Here is a 16072-nt window from a genome sequence, read left to right as displayed (position 1 = left end):
CTCGGTAGCTCGTTCTCTGGATCGGACGAAGTCGGAGAGGGCTCGGTAGCTCGTTCTCTGGACCAGGAAGACGTTAGGGTTTAGGGTTGGGAAGCTCTAAAACTAACAGAGGCATTGGATCGGTCTATTGACCGATCCAGTGATACTTTGGCTATCTGGATCGGTCTGTCAACCGATCCAGTGATACCTAAGTTATCTGATCGGTCTCGTGACCGATCAGTAACCACACAGTAGCTTTCTGTGGGTTATCTGATCGGTCTGGTGACCGATCAGTAACCAGACAGTAGTTCACTGTAAGTTATCTGATCGGTCTGTAGACCGATCAGAAGGAAGCGATGGATTCAGAGGACTATAGGGGATCGGTCTGTGGACTGATCCACCTATAGACTGATCGGTCCACAGACCGATCAGAAGCTTCCCAGACCGATCAGGATATGTTCTGATCGGTCCAGAGGGCTATGGATCGGTCTGTTGACCGATCCACAACGATGTCGTTTGTCTTCTGCTGTTTCTCTGTGATTTCTGATTCATCTGATCTAACCATTTGCTGTAAGATTTTTGAGTTACAGATTGCAGGTGTCGTGCCAATGCTTGAATTCAAATTAAGCTCCATCAGAAGAATAAGACCAAGTGCTCTTTCTGCTGTGTTTCGCTACAAATTGTGCAATTGGAGCGTCAACGTTCACTGGCTACGATCAGTTGGCAACAGCTTGACTCTTGCTTATTGGTTCGAGCTCAGAGACACCAGTGAAGATCATGGATGGTATTGGTGTGAGTTCAGAGAACCAGATGAGGAGGAAGAGTGATTGGCGACACCTGAGTTGGTTGCAGTGATTCGATACAGGTGACAGTGATTTGGCTCTGGCTGAAGACAGTGAGAAAGCAGAGGAATATAGAAGAAGGAAGAAGAGAGGTTTGAAGTAGGATTGAAAAAACTCTTTGTCGATCAAGCAAGAGTGCTGTGCTTTTAAGCTCTTGGCTGAGGAACTTCTTCTGTCTTTGTGCTTTGCTTTCATCGTGGCTGTAAGTTTATTGTTCATTCCTTTTAGCCACTAAACTCTGTAAGTCTTGTGCTTCATTTCAAATCTTGTCTGAGACTTTGTGGAGAGGTTACTCCATCGAGAAGGAGAAATACTTAGCCGGAATTTGTCTGGGGTGTGATCTACCGAAAGATCAAGGGATCATCCACCTTACGGACACGCCGAGGAGTAGGGGCAAGTTATCCCCGAACCTCGTACATCCTTGTTGTGTTAGTGGTGGGTTGTTTCTTTTCCTTGCATCAGTTTTCCTTTTGCTTATTTCCGCTGTGCTAACAAATTTTTGTGAGGAATTAATTGAGTTTTTAGTGGAGGTTATTCACACCCCCCCCTCTCTAGCCATCCGAAGGTCCTAACAAAACTCACTTGAGATCCATTGGCCATGAGTCCCAAATTGACTCTTTGAGCTCCCCCTAGAGCTCTTAGCCTTAGCCACCTCCCTAGGTGACTCATCCACAATGGCTAGGCCATTTCGGTGCACCTCCGGTGACACTTGGCCTATAAATATAACTTTCTTAACCTTGGACACTTTGTCCTTGGTTAATTTCTCCTTACCATTAAATGACTTTCCCTTTCCATTTATTGGCTTCTCCTTGCTATAGTCATATGCAACCCTAGCATAAGACTTTCCCTTAGCTTTGGAGGACTCTCCCTTGCCATGATCATTTGCCACCCTAGCACATGATCTCTCATTAGCCTTGGAGGGACTAGATGTAAAATACCGAAAAATAGGCGAATATTAATAAGAGAATTTTCCAGAATTTTTGGGAATTTTTCGGGAATTTTTCGGAGCTCGTACGGACGAGTTAACGGGGATAAAAACGGGGCTCGGAAAAGCCTGTTTAGACTACCCTGTTTTAATGAGGAAAAGTTTTATTATTATTTTTCCTTTATCTTTTCTTTTTCTCTTATTTTTTTCCCCGTGCTCGACACCTTCTCCGCCCGTTCCTTTTCTCCTTCTTCCTCGCGCCGGTTTCCTCTCCCAAAACCCGATCTTCTCTTCATCTCTCTCGCGTGCGCACACTCTCCCCTCTGCCGCCGGCGACGAGAGTCGCCTCTCCTCTACTCTGCACAGTGTCGACGCCGGACGGAAGTGCTGCCGGTCTTCCGTGCGTGTCCTAACTTCCTTCCCTAATCCCGAGCGGTTTTTCCTTCTACTCCTCTGCCGCCGGTGACTAGGGCCACAGTCGACTCCCTGTTGCCCTGGCCGCGGAGAGATCGAGCACAGGACTACGGCCGATCAAGCCCCCAGCCCGATTCTCTCCTCTTTGCTCCAAGCCGTGCCCTAGTTAGGGTACACAGCCGTCGGTGGCCACAGATTTCACTTCCTCCCTTCTCTGTGTCGTGCCCTAGGTCATAGCCAACAAGGTGAGGTTCTTGTTCCATTGGTGTGTCATTGGATTGATTGATCTGCTATTGATCCGTTTTGATTGCAGCAGTGAGGTTGTGTGCTGTGAGGCTTGCTTGTTCTTGGTTCCGGCAGCCTTCTTTCCAACAGCTACTTGTTGGTTGCGGATCTAGAGCAGTGTGTGAATTGAGGTACGTATAGAGTGATTGATTAGTGTAATTTGATACTTGAGTATGCTGTAGATGAGTTTAGTTTGGAACATGTAGTAAGACATGTTTTTAATTTAAAGGTTGTAGTTGAATGTTGAGTGTGATTAGAATGTCATTAATTGAAACATGTTGATACAAGATTAGTAAGGTTGTATGCATGGATTATTAGTTATTGATTAGGGTTTTGCCCTAATTCAATTTTAGAGATTTGTTTATTTAGCTATTCAGTAGGATTTAGCTAAATAAAAAAATATATATTTGTTTGTTTAACACAGGATCTTGACGCGAGACGAGTATCTCGGAGTCGGATTTGGACCACTTTATTGGAGGCGGGTACTTTGACTTATGTCTTTTGATATGCATGATAATATGTTTAACATATAACAGTAATTGTGTTACCTGTTTATTTCGGTTGGTCACTACATGATTAGTACATGTTGTTTGTTTATTTATTCTGCACTGCATATTATCTACCTGATCACATATGCCTTAGGTAGTGACCTAACCACATGCTCGGTTATATTCTGGATCTAGGGTTTATTTGATACCCTCTTCGATTTGTGTACCTTCTATTTGATACGTCTTCTTGTGGTACACACTTTGTATCTATTTACATGGATCATGCCATGTTATTCATGAGATTGCCATGTTCAGTATCATGCATCATGATTGCATGCTGTGCGATTGTCGGCTCTACTTTGGTTGAGCTCATCGCCAGTTACATGTACTGCACACATCACCCATGGATTTGTATATCTGGCTGGTGTGTGGCGGTTCTGCTGTTTGGCTCCGTTGGTCAGGTGACTCAGCGTGGTAGCCGGCAGTCAGTTCCGCTCTGTTTGGCTCCGTTGGCATTTAGGGTAGCAGCGTGGTAGCCGGCAGATGGTGGACTTTGTTTGGCTCCGTTGGTCAGGAGACTCAGCGTGGTAGCCGGCAGAGATATCCTCCCCGTCATCGTGTACCGGGAGATGAGAGCATTGAGCTCCCCCATTTATGATTTGGGGTCACAGGACAGGAGTACTCCGACAGCATCCCGTTTACTCTGTCATTGCACAGGAGCATTGATTTCAGAGTATGGGGTTGACATATGCATTTATTGCATTTTTATTTGCTTGTGATTGCTGCACTTATATGCTGCATTTGTTTGGATGCATTGATTGACATGCATACAGGATTATGACTCACTCGGTCTGACGACCTGTTACCTTTATACTTTGATCCGGTCAGTACAGTTATCTTCTGATTTCATTTCAGTTGCATTTACCCTCCTCATATTCAGGAGACTGTACGCATGATTAGTGTTGTCTGTTATTTGTTTTATTATGCATATCAGTTGTACCTGCTGAGTGTTGGACTCACCCCGCCTCCATTGTTGATATTTTCAGGTTGAGGCTGTCCGGAGCAGTTCCAGTCGCTGGCCCCCCATCTGCACGTAGAGCTAGTTCTCTACTAGGTTGTTATTTGCTTTATTTTGGTTTTTCATCCATCAGACTATGTGTTAGTTTTGTTTTGAATTTTATTTATGGATATTGTACGGATTGTTACCGTTTGATGGACTTTTGGATGGTTTGGTTTTTATTCTACTATATGCCTGCCTGGACGGCAGAAGAGGTGAGTTCGTTGGATTTGAGCTTTACGAGTGTAGTGGAGTAGGGTGGATTTCGAGTCAGAGTCCTACTATTATTGATTACTGTTATTAACTGCGTGGTTGTGACAGCCAGAGGCTGGATATCTTTATTAACTGCGTGGTGTTTGTCTTTAGTTTTTTTGTTATCATTCCAGCCGCCTGTGGCTGATGTATATGTGAAATGTAGAAAGTTTCATATTGTCCGCCGTACAGGGGAGATGCTGCCGAAATTTCTTCGGACAGAGACTCCTCTGGGGCGTGACACTAGATCGGTATCCCAAGCCCGATCTATCATGGTTGGGTCTTTGGCTACCCAACACCATATTTAATTCCTTAGATCCAACATTGAATCTCTTAAGGAATTGTTCTAACTTATCAAGCTTTCCCCTTAAGGCTTGATTCTCCTTCTCTAGGTTCCTAACCCTAGAGTTAATTTGTCCAAATTGGACATTCCTAGACCTACCATTTCTAGGCATATGTCTCCCCTTCTTGGGATTAATGCCTTGGGTCTCCTTAGGTCTACCATTTCTAGATTTTTCATGAATGGGTCTCCTAGGGTTTTGATCTACAATTAACCTACTCCTATCATGATATTTGAAACCAAAATTTTGCATGGGCATATAATGATTAACATTATTTTTCCTAACATGCATGGGAACATAAGAATTTGAATTTGAATTACACTTCAAATTAGGGTATACCTCCCTTACCCTTGAAGCTCCCCCTTGACACGAGGCTCCATTCTTCCTCCACTTCTTCTCCTCCTTCTTCAAATGCGCCAACTTCTTGATTTCTTTCTTCTTTGGGCATTTGGTGTGGTAATGACCCCGCTCACCACACGTGAAGCACACTATGTGTCATTTCTTCCTATTGGCACCATTATTCCTACAACCCATATTAGTGTTCAAATTAATTTGAATGGGTTTAGGAGTTACCTCTTTCTTACCCATTGGACACCTACTCTTGTAGTGTCCTTTTTCATTGCAACCGAAGCAAATTATGTTGTTCTTTGACTTCACTTCGGTGGAGGTGCTTGCTATGTTGACTTCCAAGACTTTTTCTTCTTCACTTGTCTTGGAATCTTCTTCAATTCTTGAGGATGTAGATGATGCCTCATCTTCCTTCTCCTCCTCGGATGTTGAGGGCGACTCAACTTCCGTTTGCTCCACCTCCTCTTCTTGAGCTACTAAGCCCATCTCCTTGGGCTCCACATCCGATTGGTCCTTCTTCTCCTCTTGGACCACTTCATCACTTTCTTCGGATTTTTCTTCTTCTTCTTGTGTAGGTAAAAATTCCTCCCATGGTAATTTCTTCCCTTTGCTCCACAATTCATGGACGTTCTCATATTTACCTACACCACTTATCGCATTAGGAGGCAATAAATCAGTTAAAATTGCTATTACCTTTGAGTTTGCCTCCGATCATGAGGTTTGCTCCTCCGTCCAATGTCGTGTTCGGAGCTTCTTTCCTTTCTTGTCCTTTGGGACTTTGAATGGCTCCTTTACCACCATCATGGTGTCCCAATCCGTGTTGAAGAAGATCTCCATCTTCATCATCCAATAGGTGATATCCCCAAGGCTTCCTCCTTCAAACTTTGGAGGTTCAATCAAGCCGGTCATCTTTTGCCTCCTTGGCGGTTAGTCCAATAGACAGCGTCCTCGCTCTGATACCACTTGTTGGGGATCGGATGACCGGCTTGAAGGGGGGTTGGATAGACGGTGCCCCCAAATACTCGCTTCTTTCTACAACGTTAGTGTGCAAGAGGAAATGCAAACAAAGCAAGTAGAAAGCTAAATACTAAAGGAAAGAATGCAAACTAAGCTACACGATCATTTACGTGGTTCGGAGATAAAGCTCCTACTCCACGGCGTGTCCGTAAGGTGGACGATCCCTATCCGTCGGTGGATTACTCCCCGGAAGACCTCCGGCTAGCTCACGTAGCTCCTTGTGGGTGGAGAAACCTCACCACAACTCTCACAAGAACTTCTTACAAGCTAGGGCACAGGTAGACTACTAATAGGGGTTAACCACCATATTTCGTCAACCTCAACCAAGCTTCCAAGGCTTGGTTATATAGGCCACGGGTTGGAAAACCCCGCCTACCAGTCGACTGCTAAAATACGCAGTCGACTGCCCTCTATGGAAATTCGACCGTTACATCCCAACGGCTCGATTCCACACTAACTGAGCGAACAGAGACATTCTGTTCACTGCCAGTCAACTGCCCCAGTCGACTGCACCAGTCGACTGCTAAAACATGGATTTTACTCCGAGTACAATCTCTCATGCACTCGTACCCTCACCCTTATGACTCATTTGACGCTTCATTTGCAGCTTTAACCTCTTGCCTTCAAGCCTACTTCCTTTGGCTCTCGTCCCTCGGATGCATTCAAGCCCGCGGCTCGTCCCCAATGCCATCCTTCGCATATACCTCGAAGTCGCTTCCCTCAACCCTTGTCCTCGCTGTCTTGTCCACGGTCCCTCAGATGCTCCATCCTTCACCGGACCCGAAGCCATCAACCTGAGTCACATGTGTATCCTGCAAACCTGCACAACTCAAATACACATATCAAATACAAGGGTGAACCTAACTTAAACCCTTTGCCCAAACACCAAAACACATGGTCGCACGGACCATTGGGATTGCTCCAACACTTGGAAGAATATTTCGGTCGATATAGACTTACCTCTTATTGAGGTATGTCCCGACCGATATTAGCCTAACTCCTTTAGGGCATATAGATCTTCCACCTTGGAAGCCTATTTCGGCCGATATAGACTTACCTCTTATTGAGGTATGTCCCGACCGATATTAGCCTACTTCCTTTGAGGTATATAGATCTTCCACCTTGGAAGCCTATTTCAGTCGATATAGACTTACCTCTTATTTAGGTATGTCCCGGGTGATATCAGCCTAACTCCTTTAGGGATATAGATCTTCCTCTGGGGAAGTATATTTCGGTCGATATAGACTTACCTCTTATTGAGGTATGTCCCGACCGATATTAGCCTAACTCCTTTAGGGCATATAGATCTTCCTCTGGGGAAATATATTTCGGTCAATATAGACTTACCTCTTATTGAGGTATGTCCCGACCGATATTAGCCTAACTCCTTTAGGGCATATAGATCTTCCTCTGGGGAAGTATATTTTGGTCGATATAGACTTATCTCTTATTGAGGTATGTCCCGGCCGATATTAGCCTACTTCCATTGAGGTATATAGATCTTCCTTCTGGGAAGCATGTTTCGGCCGATATAACCTAACTCCCCCTTTGAGGTATGTCCCGGCCGATATTAGCCTAACTCTCCCTGGGAGGTATGTCCCGGCCGAGACAAACCCAACTCCCCCTGGGAGGTATGTCCCGGCCGAGACAAACCTAACTCCCCCTGGGAGGTATCGGTCGATATTGGCCTATCTTCTTAGTTTCCTTACCCCCTTTTCTTTCCTTATCAGGGACCCACAAAACCTTACCCATATCACTAGCCTTCCCTTCAAGTCTAGTCGAAGGAGGTGTAGACGACTGACTAGACATAAGTCTGGTTTTATCTTTTCCTACTCGTGACTCTACTCCAGATATTGAAATGACCTCACAGATTTTGTGTACAACTGTCTCACTAAATCAAGTATGGTGCTCCGGTGAGCCTTTTGCCCCTTTAAATAGGGCTACAACCTTCTCTTCATCCACCACCCATCTCAGTTCTTTTCCTTCCTTGCCACCTTTTATTGCTAAGGCTATGGTCTCGGATCCTCCTCTTTGGGGGCGACTTTTGTTGGACAAGGTGAGATCTATATATGAGTTTATTGGGATTTTTGCTCCGGTTACCTCTAGGGTTCAAGGGATTGTCTTAAGAGATGAAGCTTCACAAGTCAGATTTTTCATCCAAAGATGCCGATGCTCTGAAGGACTCAAGAAACTTCAGAGAGATTTTTGCTACTCATAGAGGGGCAGCCAAATGACCCAGGGGTGCTGTGTGAAGGGCACAGCACATGTTAGCCTTGGGCTATACCTGGTTGCTTCACTAGCCGAGCTCTAGGGCTTGAGAGGGGAAGTGGTTTTTACATTTACTTTTCCATTATGGTCTGTATGGACCTTTCTCCTTCCCCCGGCCCTTGAGTTTTTCTACTTTGTTGCTTTCTTCGTCCCGGGCAGAATATTGCCACTTATGTGCCTTGACAAGCCTGGGCGAAGTGAGATATTTCCATCTCTGCTCCATGGTAAGTTTAAACCCAGGGGGACTGAAGTTTTCTAAGCATTGTGAGAGCTTGTGTTTGTGAATTTTGTTATTTGCTATTTGTCTGAGGCTTACTGTTTTGAGGGAAAATGTAATATTATGTACTTGATCAGATTCTAAGTGTAACAACAGACTCTTGTATTAAGTCAAATGATTCTATGGAGTCTTTCTGTAATTTACAAGAATAAATGTAATGTTGTATTCATTATCTCTCTGCATATCCTATGTGTTATTTATCATGACCGAGACTATCTTAACTGTTATACTTTTATATCATGGTTAATATTATGCCAGCCAACATTGTTTCGTTGCTTGACATCAATATTATACCTTCCCAGCATAACCAAAGTCAATATAAAATCATTTTCGATCAATATTAATTTGTATTTCATAAGGGCGTTAATTCGAAATCTGTCATTCGCCTAAATCTTCATCCTTAAATATTTTTTGTCTTTAGCTTGGACTTTAGTCAAGGAAATCAGTCCTTTTCGCTTTTTCATGTCCAGTTGATCACGTCTTCTTTCGAAGCTTCCTAGCTGGTGATTGACTCTTCTTCAGGTGAGAGAATGTTAGAAGCGTACCCCGAGATGCTACCAACCCCAGCGTGATCCGACCTATCACATCCGATATAAATGTTTTTATGATGGTGTGACACATACTTTTTCTAACCGCCACGTCACGTGGGTTTTTTGCCTTTCTATTGTGATCCTCAGCGTCTGCTGCAATAAAAGTGTTTTGATCTGACGACGGCTGTGTGCTTTTCCAACCCTAAACCCTTCGTCTCCTTTAAAACTTTGTCCTTTCTTTTTCTTTCTAGAGTTCTTTTCTTGTTGCCTTCAACCAACCCGCTCACCGTTTCTCGACAACCCCCTTTCTTGTCTTCAGTAAGTAATCTATTGTTTCACTAGTCTATACTTTTGTCCATGGCTGAGGAAGCAATTGCTCCTTGGTATGTCCATATGTCTTCCTCCTTTGATAAAAAATGCGAGAATAGCTATCCGTCGTCAGTATGAAATTCCCCGGGAATACAGTATCATAATCCCAAAATCAACTGATCGTCCTCATCATCCTCCTGATAATTGCGTAACCTTTTTTAAGGATCAGTTGATAGGGGGTTTAAGGTTTCCTATTCCTCCTTTCTTGATTGAAATAAGCCAGTATTTTGATATTCCTTTGCAACAGTTTGCCCCCAATGCATTTCATTACCTATGCGGTACTTACATGTTGTTTCATTTACAGGATATTCCTCCTACTCCTCAAAATTTCTTCATGTTCTCTTATCCTAAATGTTCAGAACCGGGTGTTTTTCTGTTTCATTCACGGACTAAAATGGTTCTTTTTGAGGATATGCCTTCGTCTCTCAAAGCATGAAAATCTCGTTTTTTCTTCTTAAAGTTTCCAGGACCCATTCCTTGGTCTCATGCTTGGAAATCTTTCTTGCCCCCCTTGCCCAACGTCAAGGAGTTTCATCTTCATCCTTCTTTACCTATCTATTGTGAGAAATTGTTAAATCATCGACTTTCTATTCTTAAGTGGCTACGGGTTGATCTCCTATACCTGTTTGGCTTAAGCCCTGTCAGACCTGATACTCGAGTTCCTTTAGGTAACACCTTATTTCTTTCTTCTTATTTTTAACTAACTAAACTATTTTTCTTCTCTACGTAGTGGACAGCTTCTATGATGCTTTGATTGACGAGGAACTACGTCTGGCAGAGGATGTTATTCGCGCCAAAGAAGCCGAACTTCTGGCTGCTATTGTTCTTCCCCCTCCAATTGAAGAACCAGCCCCTTTAGCTGAAGCACCCAGTCCTTTGGGCATTCTTGAAGCTCCTGAAGGTCCCTCCGCAGAGATCCCTGCCAGTTCTTTACCCGCTGTTACTTCTCCAGCAGCTGTTGCTGTCTCCTTATCTGCCCCTCTTCCCCTCATTGAGCTCACGTCTCCCGGTAGCTCCGGTAAATCGATAGCTGAAATTTCTAAGGGTAAACGCCCAGGGCGCAAACTTACCAGAGTTCCTCCGTCAAAAAGGAGGCTCATTCTCCCTACTGACGAGCCAGTTTCGGAAGGTTTTGCTTCTGCTGACCTTCCTTCTTATGAGCCGACATTGGCAGAACTCTATCCTTCTCTTAGTTTTCCTGCCTCCCCCTTTTCTAATGCCAACGCTTCTGGTGATGTATCCTTCACTTTTCCCCTATCTATTCCGACTTCTGGGTCTTTGCCTTCCTCATATTCTTCTTATTTAGTCTTTGCTCCTCCATCTATTCCTACTTCCTCTTTTTTACTAGTTCTTCTACTATTCCCGTTCTCCCCAAACTTCTAGGAGGTTCCTTCGCTGGCGATTGAGATGAAATTCGTCCCCTTTTTGAAGAGCTCTCTATTCCTGAGGCAATTGATCGCTTTTCTCATAAGGAGAATCAGGTGTGCTTACTAACGCCTGCTTTCTATTTCTCAACTGTTATCTTATGGCTTTTCATTATACTTCCAGCGATGGATAGAAAATATGGGTTTTTCTCGACTACTACACAACTTATATACTGAGAACAAGAGGTTGAAATCTGAAAATGATAAGCTAAAACAAGAGGTTGCTGAGTTATCTTCTGCTGCATTTTCTGCTGCTGCCAAGGAACAACTCGAAGCACGAATTGAAAGTCTTCAGACAAAATTTAAATCGGTTACGGACCTTAACCAAGAATTGACTTCCAAACTTGGCGAACTAAAGGATAATTATGAAGCAGAATTGACTGAAAAACTCAAAGCCCTGTAGCCAAAGGAAGATGAAATAACTTCCTTGAGCACTTCCCTTAACTCAGTCAAGACCGAGGTTTCTGAAAAAGAAGCTAAATTGAAGACTTCTCAGATGGCTTTGGTGGTTTACAAGGGTGGCGAAGATATCCGTTACAGGGAGTGGGCCACTGCCATGATCGAGTCTCCTGAATTCAATAGGCCAATCGTGAAGTCCATCTTATTAGCTTTTACTGCGGGAGCTCAAGGGGAAATTCAGCAATTAAGAGAAGAAAGCTACTTATCTTGAGACCCTCCTCCTAATTTCTTAAATCGACGCAGACTGATTGAGAACAAACCCCCTGATCTGTATCCTAAGCTGACTTTGACTTAAATTCAAACTTTTGTAAAGAGGCGGGCGGAAATTGATCTGTAATGACGATCTCACATAACGCTGCTTATTCTCCTTTTGTTATTAATTTTACTCTTTCTCATGATAGTTATCTGTTTTATATGAATGTGTCCGATGTTGCTTGGTTTATTACCATACAAACTTTCCCAACAGGTTGTCACGTCTTAGATCGTTTCCTTATGACCGGACGATATATATCAAGATTAATAAGTATCGCCCGATATTTCATAGTGTAGTTATGTCTCGCCCGATTTGACACAGCTCTATCATAATGTCCTTAATATTGGTCGATTTATTTTACTCGACCGATTTACCCCTAAGTCTCCATGTGTCCTTTTCACGTGTTAATCGAGTCTCATGGGGTTTTATTATAGTGTATATTATTTGACTCATTATGATAAGCTTTTGGTCGACATGATAGCTTGCTCTTTGTCTCGGCTGATCCATCGGGACCGCCCGTTTCATACTTACAGACCATATTCAGTATCTTTTAACCAAGTTTCGTCTATTAACTAATATCTGGTGCTCAACTTTTATTTTATTATACCCATACCCTAAACTTATGATTACTGGACTGATTTTTCTCTGTACTTGTCAGGCTCTCTTCAGAATTACTTCTAAGGAAACTTCACATATTTTTCGAGATAGATTACTTAACTTTACCTCTTTCTCTTGATTTTATTCTTTAATATTATTATTTATGACGATTGGAATTCTAAGTACCTTTTATTCTCCTTTTTTCCTTCTGCTGTTTCTGTTTGGGGGTTTTAGTACAGGGCCAGAAGAAAAAACAAGGGTTTACGAAGTTTTCTTCTGCTTTCCTCCATCTTTCGCCCTCTCCCTTGATTCCTTTTCATTTTATCGTCGCTCTATGGCAGCTTCTCCTCCCGCATGGTTTCTTTCGTGTGTTTCCAATCTTACAGATACAGAAGAAGTGGACTTGCAGGCTACCTATGGTTTTCCGTCTTACATAATCCGTCCTGCTCCTCATGAGGGTCCGCATCTTCCTCCTTTAGGGTGTGTATCTATCTTCCGAGACCAGGTCCTACAAGGTTTTCGCTTTCCTCTTCACCCCTTTTTCTGTAATGTCAGCCGTTATTTTAATATCCCACTCAATCAGTTTGTCCCCCAATCCTTTTCCATTCTCATGGGTTTTATTGGGGTATCTAAACTGTTAGACTTCCCTTTGTCTCCACGTCTTTTTCACCACTTCTTCATTCCTCGTCGAGTGGATGTTGGTGTTTTTAAATTCCAATCTCGTCCCAAGGCTATTTTGTTCAACCGCATTCCTCCTCAAGGGGAATGGTATCATAAATTTTTCTATATGCGTCTCCCTTCTCCCCCTCCGTTTCCTATTCAATGGATACATGACTTACCTCCACTTCCTAGCACCCATGATCTTCTTGACGATCCCTCTGTTGCTTCTGCTCTACCTAAACTGAGGGGAGCAAAATTCATCTTGCCACACCTAATTGTGGAAGGTTTAATGTTTCATTTCGGAATAAGCAAGATTGACACCCCTTTGGAGGGATCCTTTGGTATGTAAAAACATCTCAATCCATATTTACTAATTTAATACATTTTTTTTTAACGGTGTTCAATTCCTGTGTTTCAGCTGATGTTCTTCTATCAGCCCTTATGTACAAGAATCCAGCCATAACTAAGTCTTTTGTAAATAATCTTGGAGAAGAATGGTTGCGCGACCGCCGATCGAATCCTAATTTTTCTACCTTGGGTTTACTATCTGAACAAGAACGGCAGGCAGAGGATGTTGCAGCCATGGAAGAAGAAGAAGAAGAACCTTTTGTGGTTTTAGTTAAAAAGCCAAATCTCTCTGAGGCTTCTCCCTTTGGCGATTTCTTTGGTACTTTTGTGCAAGCTCCTCTTGTCCCAGCGCCTCTTTCTCTTGAGAGAGGTAAGGCACCGATAACTCCAACCCATATTATCTCTAATCCTACTCTTAGGATGATGAGACCCGGTCTACTTATCCTTTCTTCTTCTATTATTTCAGCTCCCTCTGCTTCTGCTTCTGAGACGGTCGTTATCCCTTCTGTGTCCTCTGCATCTTTGGCATTGGCTTTGCCTCCCTTGGCTTCTAGGCCTCGAGCAAAACGGACACCTTGCCGGAGGTCTTCTCCCGGTGCCATTCCCTCGACTGTTAGTGTTCCTACAACTACATCAGCTTCTCCTACTCTGCCACCTTCTATTCCGTCTAGTTCTTCCTCTTCTTCTCTTGTTTCTATTATTCCTTTTCCTTCTATTGCGTCCTCTTCTTCTCTACCTCCTTCTACCTCCATTCCTCCTTCTTTATTTAAACAGGCTGCGGGTTTACCTTCTCAATTGGGACAACTCTCTAATCCATCCAGCTATGGTTCTCTGCAATTTCAAGGTTTATTAGTGTTAGAGTGTATACTAAAAGCCTAGCTTTTGGTATAAACATTAATCTAGAAATAAGAATCGCATTGGTCAAATGTCTACATTTATGATAAATGTAGTTGCTCAATTAATTTATATTGTAGATAACATGGTGTGTGGTGTCACATACAGAAGATCATGTTATCGGTTCCTTATAAATTATAAACAGTAGCTCACGACCAAGATGGAAAGGAACAAACCATTGGAAGGTCGTAGTGTAATTAGGTATTAGTTTATCTTAACTATATGATTACACTAGTACACTTAGAGTGTATTGAGTAGGACCATTTGAGGTCGTTCCTTTTATACTGACTTTATAAAAGAATAAAGACCTCAGTTATTATGGAAGTGTGTGCTCTTAATCCTAATATAATAACAAGTACATATATTTGATATTTATTTCTTTAATTTATCAATGGGTGAGATTTAGTTCGATAAATCAATAAACCCGATAAGTTGGGAAATGGTATCACTTATAGTGTGTGTTGTTGATTATAGAAGGAAACTGTGTCCTAGAGATACTAGGTTGATAATGTCCTCAAGAGGAGCTCATAAGGATTGTCATGTTAAACCCTGCAGGTGGACTTAGTCCGACATGATAATAAGGTTGAGTGGTACTACTCTTGGACTTAGATATTAATTAAATGAGTTGTCAGTAACTCACTTAATTAGTGGACATTCGATATCTTAAACACAGGGAGACTAACACGCTCATAATAAGAAGGAGCCCAAAATGTAATTTGGGATTGGTGCGGTAGTTCAATAATAGTTCATTAGTGGAATGAATTATTATTGATGAAATTAAGTTATGTGTTCGGGGCGAACACGGGATGCTTAATTTCATCGGGAGACCAAAACCAATTCCTCCTCTCGGTCCCTATCGTAGCTTCTAGTATATAGAGATTTATACCCACCGCATACCCACCTTCTTACCCATCCAATGGGGCTGGCCAAGCTAGCTTGGAACCCAAGCTAGGGCCGGCCAAGATCAAGTGGATGAGTCATGTAGGTGGCCGGCCAAAGCTTGGGTCCCAAGCTTAGGTGGCCGGCCACTAGAATAAAAGTTTTATTAAAATTATTTCTTATGTGGATATCATGATTTTAAAGAGTTTAAAAATTAAAATTTCCTTTTATAACTTTCTACAAAAGATTAAGAGAGATTAATCTCTTTCCTTATTTGTAGATTAAAAGGATTGTTTTAATTTTTGGTAAAACTTTCCTTATTTGTAAATCATCTACATGTTTAAAAGAGTTTAAAATTTGAAATCTTTCCTTATTTGTTGATTAAAGGAGGATTTTAAATTTTAAGAAAACTTTCCTTTATAACCATGTTTATGATTTAAAAGAAAGTTTAAAAATAATAATTTTTTATTAGTTTCTACAAAAGATTGAGAAAAGATTTGATATCTTTCCTTATTTGTAGATTAAAAGATATTTTAATTTTTAGAGATAACTTTATTTTATCCACATGTTTAAAAGAAAGATTTTAATTTATTAAATTTCCTTTTATAAACCAATCATGAAGGGATTAAATTATTGGAGAAATTTTATAAATTTACGGAGACAAATTAGGAAGTTTTAATTAATTAAAACTCTCCTTGTTTGTAACTTTGGTGTGGCGGTCATGTAAATTGAGAAAAGGAAAATTGTTTTAATTAAATAAATTTTTCCTTTTCATGGCAAAAATTAAGGAAGTTTTTAATTAAATTTCCTTATTTGCCAAGACCAAGGATTATAAAGAGGGGTAGAGAAGGCTTCATGGTGAACAACCTCTATTATTTCTCTCCTCTTTTCCTTGGTGTTGAGGCGGCCAACCTCTCTTCCTCTCTTCCTCTTGGTGGTGGCGAACCTTCTCTATTTGCTTGGAGCTCTTGTGGTGGCGGATACTACTTGGAGAAGAAGAAGAAGAAGGAGAAAGCTTGTATCCTTGGAGCTTGGTTGGTGGAAAAAGATCTTCATCTTTTGGAAGCTTTGTGCTTGGCCGAAACTTGAAGAAAGGAGAAGAAGGTGCTTTGGTGGATTCTCATCTCGGAAGATCGTAGCCCACACAACGTCCGAGGTTAGAAGAG

At 42.1% G+C, this 16072-nt stretch overlaps 1 long non-coding RNA gene across 1 annotated transcript; it reads left to right on the top strand.

Annotated features, from left to right (window-relative positions):
- The first annotated feature begins 2182 nt into the window (after window positions 1-2182).
- On the top strand, window positions 2183-2926 carry LOC122035393. The gene is made up of 3 exons (XR_006126970.1): window positions 2183-2405; window positions 2477-2576; window positions 2870-2926. It is a non-coding gene; the product is annotated as an uncharacterized LOC122035393 (long non-coding RNA).
- Window positions 2927-16072: the final 13146 nt, after the last annotated feature.

The sequence above is a fragment of the Zingiber officinale genome, chromosome 11B (genome assembly GCF_018446385.1).
Source record: "Zingiber officinale cultivar Zhangliang chromosome 11B, Zo_v1.1, whole genome shotgun sequence".
In the NCBI taxonomy this organism is placed as follows: Eukaryota; Viridiplantae; Streptophyta; class Magnoliopsida; order Zingiberales; family Zingiberaceae; genus Zingiber; species Zingiber officinale.
The sequence above is the reverse complement of the archived record's forward strand: the minus strand, read 5'-3'. Positions and strand labels throughout refer to the sequence as shown.